The sequence below is a fragment of the Rhamphochromis longiceps genome, linkage group LG23, assembly GCF_057381845.1.
Source record: "Rhamphochromis longiceps isolate RC_006_pf linkage group LG23, R_longiceps_female_GT1.1, whole genome shotgun sequence".
NCBI classification, from domain to species: Eukaryota; Metazoa; Chordata; class Actinopteri; order Cichliformes; family Cichlidae; genus Rhamphochromis; species Rhamphochromis longiceps.
The window spans coordinates 811844-819456 of record NC_140578.1 but is presented as its reverse complement, the minus strand read 5'-3'; positions in this window follow the sequence as shown (position 1 = coordinate 819456).

The following is a 7613-nucleotide window of genomic DNA, read 5'->3' as shown; positions in this document are numbered from 1 at the left end:
CGGATGCTCTTCCTGAGGCAACACTGAAGGGATTTGTGCCTCCTCCTGGGATAACCCCTGGATCTTTTCCCTGTTAGGTGAACGTGTAAACCCTACACGGCGGAGCCATTACTAACAATTTGCCCATGTAGTCTTGTGTTCACACAAAGTTCATGCAAACACATTATGTGTCACAACCATTTGTCTAAATTAGAAGTTTTTGAGTGTGAAAATCAACTCATCACCTCTTTAGATCTCACCCCCCCAACCCAACCCCTTTATTTGGTTTGTGCTTGGGTGGTCTATTGATACGCAGCTTTAGAGGGCCTCACATGTCTTACAGTAATGAAAGTTTGACCCTAAACAAATGTTTCGCAGACGGTCACGGGGTACAACAGGATTTGCTTGTGTCAATTTAGGGTCAGGCCTTCAGTTTCCCATAAAGAGGATAAGAGAGGCATTTTCTCGGATTGTTGTATCAGAACGTATACTGTATATGCTTTTCTTTCTCTTATTGTTAGCACAGTCCTCGGTGCCCGTACCCACACCCCATTCTTTATTGTTTTAGTTAGTTTCTTTCAGGCGTACAATAAAGATCTGTCCCACTGCTCCTTTGTCTTCAGCTCTGTGACTCACGTTAAAACATTTTCCAAAAACAAGACACAACCGCGAGATAACAGAAGGTCCGGCTGGATGGAAGGAATGCTGACAGACAGGTAGCTTTTAAGAGGAGTTTCCAAGCGCTCCCTGCCATGTAGGAGGCTGGTTCTTCCTGGACATCCTGTTCTCCCATTTGTCCGGTACACCTGCTCTCTGGAGTAAAGAGTTCACGGGGGTTTCACACTCATAAAAGGATTTTTGTGGCTTTTCCAACCCATAAATTGACCAGAACACACACTTAGCCTTCTAAGGTATGCATGTATATGTGTGTGTGTGTGTGTTTGTGCACATATACTACGAGACAAACACATGGACAAATGTACACGTGTTATTGTGTGCAGAAAAACGTGAGAGAAAGCAGACTGATACTAAATTACATGTGCTGTGTGTTTGGGGGGGCTGCAGCTCCGTTTGTCTGCTAATCAGAAGGCTCGGTTCTTCTGCAGGAGTGAAGCTAGCATGCTAGGCAGCCACTAAAACAACACAGCCTTCCTCTATGATCCTGAAGTGTTCAGCACAGTAATGCATTGGTAGTCTGTAGGTATCTGCATGTTGTAGCTGTCTACTGTCACATGTGGGCTGCTTCTTCTTTGCTTTAGACCTTCTGCTGCCATCAATCCTGCTTTCTCCAAATCTTCCTCCAAAAGCCAATACATCTGTCTGTTTTGTTGATGCGAACAGTTTGGACGTCACAACAATCCACCAACGCTTTAGAGTAACAACATGTTACAGCGGGGCACGACTCACTGTTTTGTAATTGACACTCTTTGCATAATTTGTTTAATTTTTATTTTTACTGCTATAGATTCTTGTCAGGAGCATTTAATGCAATCATGTTGTGTAAAATCGTTTTTGGGGGTGAAGAAGTACAGAAGGATGTAGAGCAAAGTTCACAGCAAAAAACAAAAAAAGCAGAATTACAACATCAGGGTTGAAGAACCAGCACGTGTAAAACAATGTTGTCATAAAGTCATGTGAATTACAATGAGCACAGCTTTTTCTAAACTTCAACAGGTATTTAAGTCTTTTATAATGTAAGACTTCAGCACATTTTTATCTGCATGTGCAAATTACTGCTCCGCCGAATCCAGATGACAAGTTTATGACATGCTAAAGTGCAAACATTTTAAGAAGCGGGGAGGATTACATATCAAATCTATTATACTGAGGTTCTACTCGACACATGCTTTCAGAACCCAGACTCCATTTCCTAGCACGCCGCTGCAGCCCTTCCCCCAATCCAACAGCCGGCGAGAGGGGGAGAAGGGCTAATGTTCATTTTTCACCATTTTCCTTTTTAACTCGGTGGCATAAATCATTTGGGAGGACCACACCTCAATATGAAATGCTCTATACTGACCGCAGAGGCTGGAGGAAAAGTCTTGGAAGCTTTTATTAAAAAACTATTCACTTTGAATAGTTTTACAGTAAAACTGGTTACATCAAGTCCTGAATCTGAGGCAGTAGATGTAGGAAACTTTAAACAGCAAATGCTTAAACACCAAAAAGAAAATCATGATAATCATGAATCACAGTAGTGTGGACAACATGTGGTTTGTATGAGAACACTGAAATGAGTATTTTCACATCTAAATATGAGAATCTCCATCCAGTGACTGGGATCTATGAATGTCTGTCCTGCAGTAAGGTTGCGTCTGTTTGATGGAGGTTGAAGTTAGATGAGAGGATCAATCAAATTCTCATGTATGAGATCAGCAAATGCAACAACCTCAGTTTCTGGGGTATCACATTTGACTGCAAGGTGACTGGACGGGTTGACTGATGAGAGGCAAACTGTCTCCAAACAACTGGGGTCCATCTTTGACAACAGCTGCAACTGGTCTCTTTGCAAATTTAACAAATGTGGACTTTATTAACATTACAGCAGCACAAGAGTCAGATAGAATTAGAATTAGAGATAAATTAAAATTAAAAATAGAAAAAAGAAGAAAAACTGCCAAAAATGGAGAATTAGGAAAGTACTTTGTATTATGTACAAATAGCGCTGTATACAGTAAAATATACTACAAGAAATCTCCCGATCTGATTATACCCTTATATAAAAACGAGGTTGTCTGTGTCATTTTGCAATTAAATCCTGCAGCAACTATTTGGCAATTTGTGGAGGAATTTATGACTGGACTGTGACTATAAGAAATTTATGTGAAATTCAGTGAATTTCTTTTGTATTTAGACAGCAACATTTCTGTGACTTTTATCACAGTTAACTGCTGCATTATTACAAACAGATTGCATTTTGCACAAACCACAGTCACTTTGAAGACTACAGTGATCATCGGTCTTTGAAGCAAGTGCAACAAGATCGCATGTTCAATGCAATAATTTTATTTGTCTCCAAACGGGTCATCTAACAAGTCTATGGTCGACTTCTTTTGTAGAGTAAAATTTGGCTTTTGTTTCTCTTAAATTTCAAAACTAATTAGCAGATGTATGACACTCCCATTCAGTCTATGGATGCAGCTTGCTAACCAAGCTAGCCAGTGTTAGCTGATAGCATAGCATTCCACTGTCTTATTTCCACATGTGGTCAATGAAAGATCCAAAAAAACAAAACTGCAGTGGTGCAAACGTCCAAAGCTTCAAAACATGAAGTCAGTGACAAGTTTTTCCCATATTTCCTTTTTTTTTAGTTTGTCTTCTAAGCTAAGCTAACATGTTGCTAACTGTAGCCTCATATTTAACAGCCAGCAGTGTCTAGCTTGTAACGTCTTGATGCATTCTCAATCATCCAGGTAAGTAAATGAGAAACGTTTCATCACTCATCCAAGTGACTTCTTCTCCCACAAAACGCTACGTCCAGATGAACAGAATCAACTTTTGGAGACGTAGCTTGTAACTTAACTTGAAAGTAAATGTGCGTATTTTCACAAAGTTTCCCAATTTGATTTTAACCTGAGTTAAGCTGCTTATGCTGCGCGTTCTTAGAAAGCTTGGTCTCTTTCATTTTTAAGGCTAAAATGCATATGCATCTCCATGAAGCCATAATGTGCACGAGGCTGGTCAGGAAAACTCCAGCACTCGGCTGCCTCCCCCTTTTGCAGCCAACTTTACAGTTGGAACAAGAAATGACCTCACCTCATCCAAGTCTCGTTCCCCCAAGGTTTGAACAGGAAATAGGGAGAACACTACCCCCGCCCAGCTCCTCGCACCCATTACAGCGCTCTCAGAGAGAGAGAAACCCAACATTACAGGCGAAACTCAAAAATGAAAGATGGTTTTTGAAAAATACAGGCCTGTCTGAGGCCGTGAGGCATATAATGCTTGAAACGTGAGCGAACATGAGATAAACATTTTGTTGTAACGGCTGTTGTGAGTTTTGTGGATTCCAGCCATTGTTTGGATTCCTCTGAGAGGGAATGTTTTATGCTCCTTTGAAAATACAAAAGGAGTTGCACACATCTGAAAGCCATTAGCCCCTCAAACTGTTAGCAAGCAGTCTGAGGATTCTTTCCGCTCTCGTGGACTCTCGCTCCAGTTCTCTCTTTGCTTCTCTTCTCTTTACATTTCTTTCTTTCACGTTTGCAACCTCTGCCTTTTGCAGTTACAGGGATTGTGGAATTTCACTGCTCTTATCCAAAATGTTTTACTCCGTGGACCCCTTGAAACCAAATTCTTCCACGCTCCATCTGTCTCATACACAACAGCCTTTCTTCATTTCTAGCCCCGCTGTATTCTTGAAGAGTCATTTTACCATGGCCAAGCAGGCTTTGGAGGCTTGCAGTGTGCTCTGTCACTTGGGAGCAGCATCACGTGTATACCCGCCTCTTTCTGCTCCTGGTTCGCACACAAAGCAGGGTGGGGACATGTGAAGCAGGTCTTCCCTCCTCCTTCTCCTCTGTAGCCTAACCTTGTCTAAACGGACCAATGTGTTTCTGTGCTCTTTTATTAGATCACGTATTCGCATCCCCCCACCCGAACACTGACATCTTTTGTCTCTGCCCGTGTAATACTTTGAAGTTTGACATTCCTCTCCCACTGCATCACTGGGGCAACACAGCTGCGCGAGGCAGAGCCGAGAAAAGCAACGCTCCAGGTGAGACGAGGCGAGTGAGGCTTGCCTCGTGAGCAAACGATGGAAGAAAGAACGGCGGAAGAAGAGGTAAGAGGAAAAACATTTGAGATGCAGTAAGACTGTGTGTCTGTCAAATTCTGAACGAGTTTGTGTGTCTTTCTGTGCAATAATCATATTTTTACCCAGCCAGAGAAAAAACCACAAGTGGGACCGCAAGTTCCCCTGCTGGGAAACCACAAACCCCAAGATCATGATGACACCAACCTTTTAACCCAGACATCATCCTTGAAAACCCTCAGCCCCACCCTAACACACAAACATATATCACGTGTGCACACAGATACACACATCTCCATGCTCCCGTCCCCCCAGGGTCACCGCTCTGCTATGACCACTGTGATGTCTCCATATGAACATAATGCAAAGTGTGACAGTCAGCGATGCACTCGAACAAGTTCTGAAATTCTTTCACTGTGTGAGGACTTTGACTTTCCGGTAATCGTGATTAAACTCGGAAAGAGCAATCAGAGCGGTCATGATCCTGCATCCTGTGTCTTTATTGAAGACACAGGATGCATAAACACTTATTCCGTCTCATCATGTATGGCACATGTGCAAACACTTTATTAAGGTTAGTATTCATCGTCCTAGTGTTACCCCGTGCTCTGAAAGTGGTCTGCTGGCAGCTTAGTTCTAACTCTCAACACTGAGCTGAACATCGGCCTGAAGCATAATTCAACTGGGTCTCCAGGAGGTCTTCTAACGTCCCTCCTCTCTCATTCCTTCTGTGACCCAGAAATCGCTCTCGGCACACAGTAGGCACCATAATAGGCACAGACAGAGATGAGAACAGGCCTGTTGGTGGACAGGTACTCCCTTTGGAGAGGTCTCCTCACCTGTGGCGTATATGCCTCAATTAATTTGAATATAAATGAACACCTTAAAGTTTAATTGGTAGGAATCATAAAAAACTGCAGCAGCTCTGCCACGAACAACCTTTTAAACTGATGCTTTAAAATTACAGCTCTGTAGCAAGAGCATCTCCTTTACTTAAATACCTGTTGCCTTGAAGTCCCGCACTCATATCCTAGATAAGAGGACTAGGATGAGTCGAGGAAAGGTATCAAGGATGTGCCAACTGAGAGGTTAGAAGAGGAGCAAACAGCTCATAAAAGTCTGTTTTTCTTTTTTTCTTCCTATTCTGACATGTTTCAAATCATCAGATGTTATTATGAGCCATGCGTTTGTATTCTGAAGAGCACTTGGGTTATACAGGAGGACAGCGATGTGAAATACACAGACAAGTTCATCTGTGAACGGCTTAAAAGAAGAAAATGAAGGTTATGGAGTGGACTAGTCACAGTGCAGACTTCAGTAGGACCTCTAACAGGACATTCATGCTGGAAAAGCCTCCAGAGTGGCTGAATTAAAACAGCTCTGCGAAACAGAGTGGAGCCAAAATTCCTCCACAGTGATGTGAAAGACTCGTTGCCAGCAAACGCTTGATTGTAGTTCTTGCTGCCAAGAGTGGCACAACCAGCTATTAGGTTTGGGGGGGTCAATTACTTTTCCACACAGAGCCAGGTAGGTTTGGATAGTTTTGTTTCTCTTTAATAAATAAAGTCATCATTTTAAAAATGCATTTTTGTATTTATTCGGGTTATTTATGTCAAATATTAATATTAGTTTGATGGTTTGAAACCTAGAAGTGTCACAAACATGCAAATACAAGGCAAACATGCTTGTTCACTGTGTGTGCACTGTGCCTGCAGGAACCTCTGAACTAATATGTTTTAGATGATAATGGGAATTTAAACTTTGTGAATGTTAACTGTTAGTTACCCAGTCGTACAGAGTAATAATACATAGCTTTGGTAAGATCACTCGTCCTGCGTGTGCACCAGTTTACCTCTATGGGCAGCAGTGCAGTACAGACTAATTCTGAATGAGAGGAAAGTGATTTGGCTCGGTAACGGCTCTCCTGGCTGGGATTAAAGATGATCTAAAAGCCTCCATCACGCACTGGTGGTCTCTAATGGTTCTTTCTTTTAGCACTGGGAGAGAATTCAGCCAGTACACAAGTGCAGGTGAAAGTAATTCCTTTGAGTTTACACAGTCATAGAGACACTGCTGAGTCTGTGAGTGATGATCAAAGCCGACATAGACATGGACTCTGTGAGGTGTGGGAACTGAAGCGTACGCGGGCTTTATGTGTGCGTGTCGTGAGCAGAGGGATGTTCATGTGAGGACTTTCAAACATCATCTGGTTCCTGTACTGGCTTGTCATCTCTCATATCGTGTCAGCTACAAGAGGAACCCCGAGCTCCACTCTACACCAGCGGCCGATCTCCCACATTCCTGCTGGTTCGGAGCCAGACGGATGATGTAGTCTGGTCCGTGTGAAACAAATGGCTTTCTATTGTCACCACAACGCCGACCACGAGTCTCACAGGGACCATTTTTCAAGGAGTAATAATAAACCTGAAAGCTTCTTTTACCTTCTTATCTTGTAATGTGCAAGTGTTGAGCTGAACATCGTCCTCGACTGTAAAAATCAGTGCACACCATTCGTTGGTCATTCCATTCACTGCTCCTCCAGCCGTGCATTGTTACCTTTGGTCGACACATGGTAGGCCTGCGTGAGGGCGTGTTTACACATGTGTACAAATGTATGTGTGGAAAGTGACAGAGAGCGAGTGCAGAGAGGGGGGGCAGTAAAAGTATGTCCCTGGGCTCCAAAAGTACAATGCACTCCAGACAGTGGTGTGTTTTCACTATAGCCAGATCAATGCTCGGCAAAATGTGGTCCTGTTTAGAGGGTGGAGACACACACACACACAATGAGCTTAATGCTCCTTGAGGGTCTTTGTTTCTAGTCGTCTCAGTCTTTCATTGTGTCAGTGTGAGACTGTGAGACTCCCCAAGAGCTTGTGCAGCACAC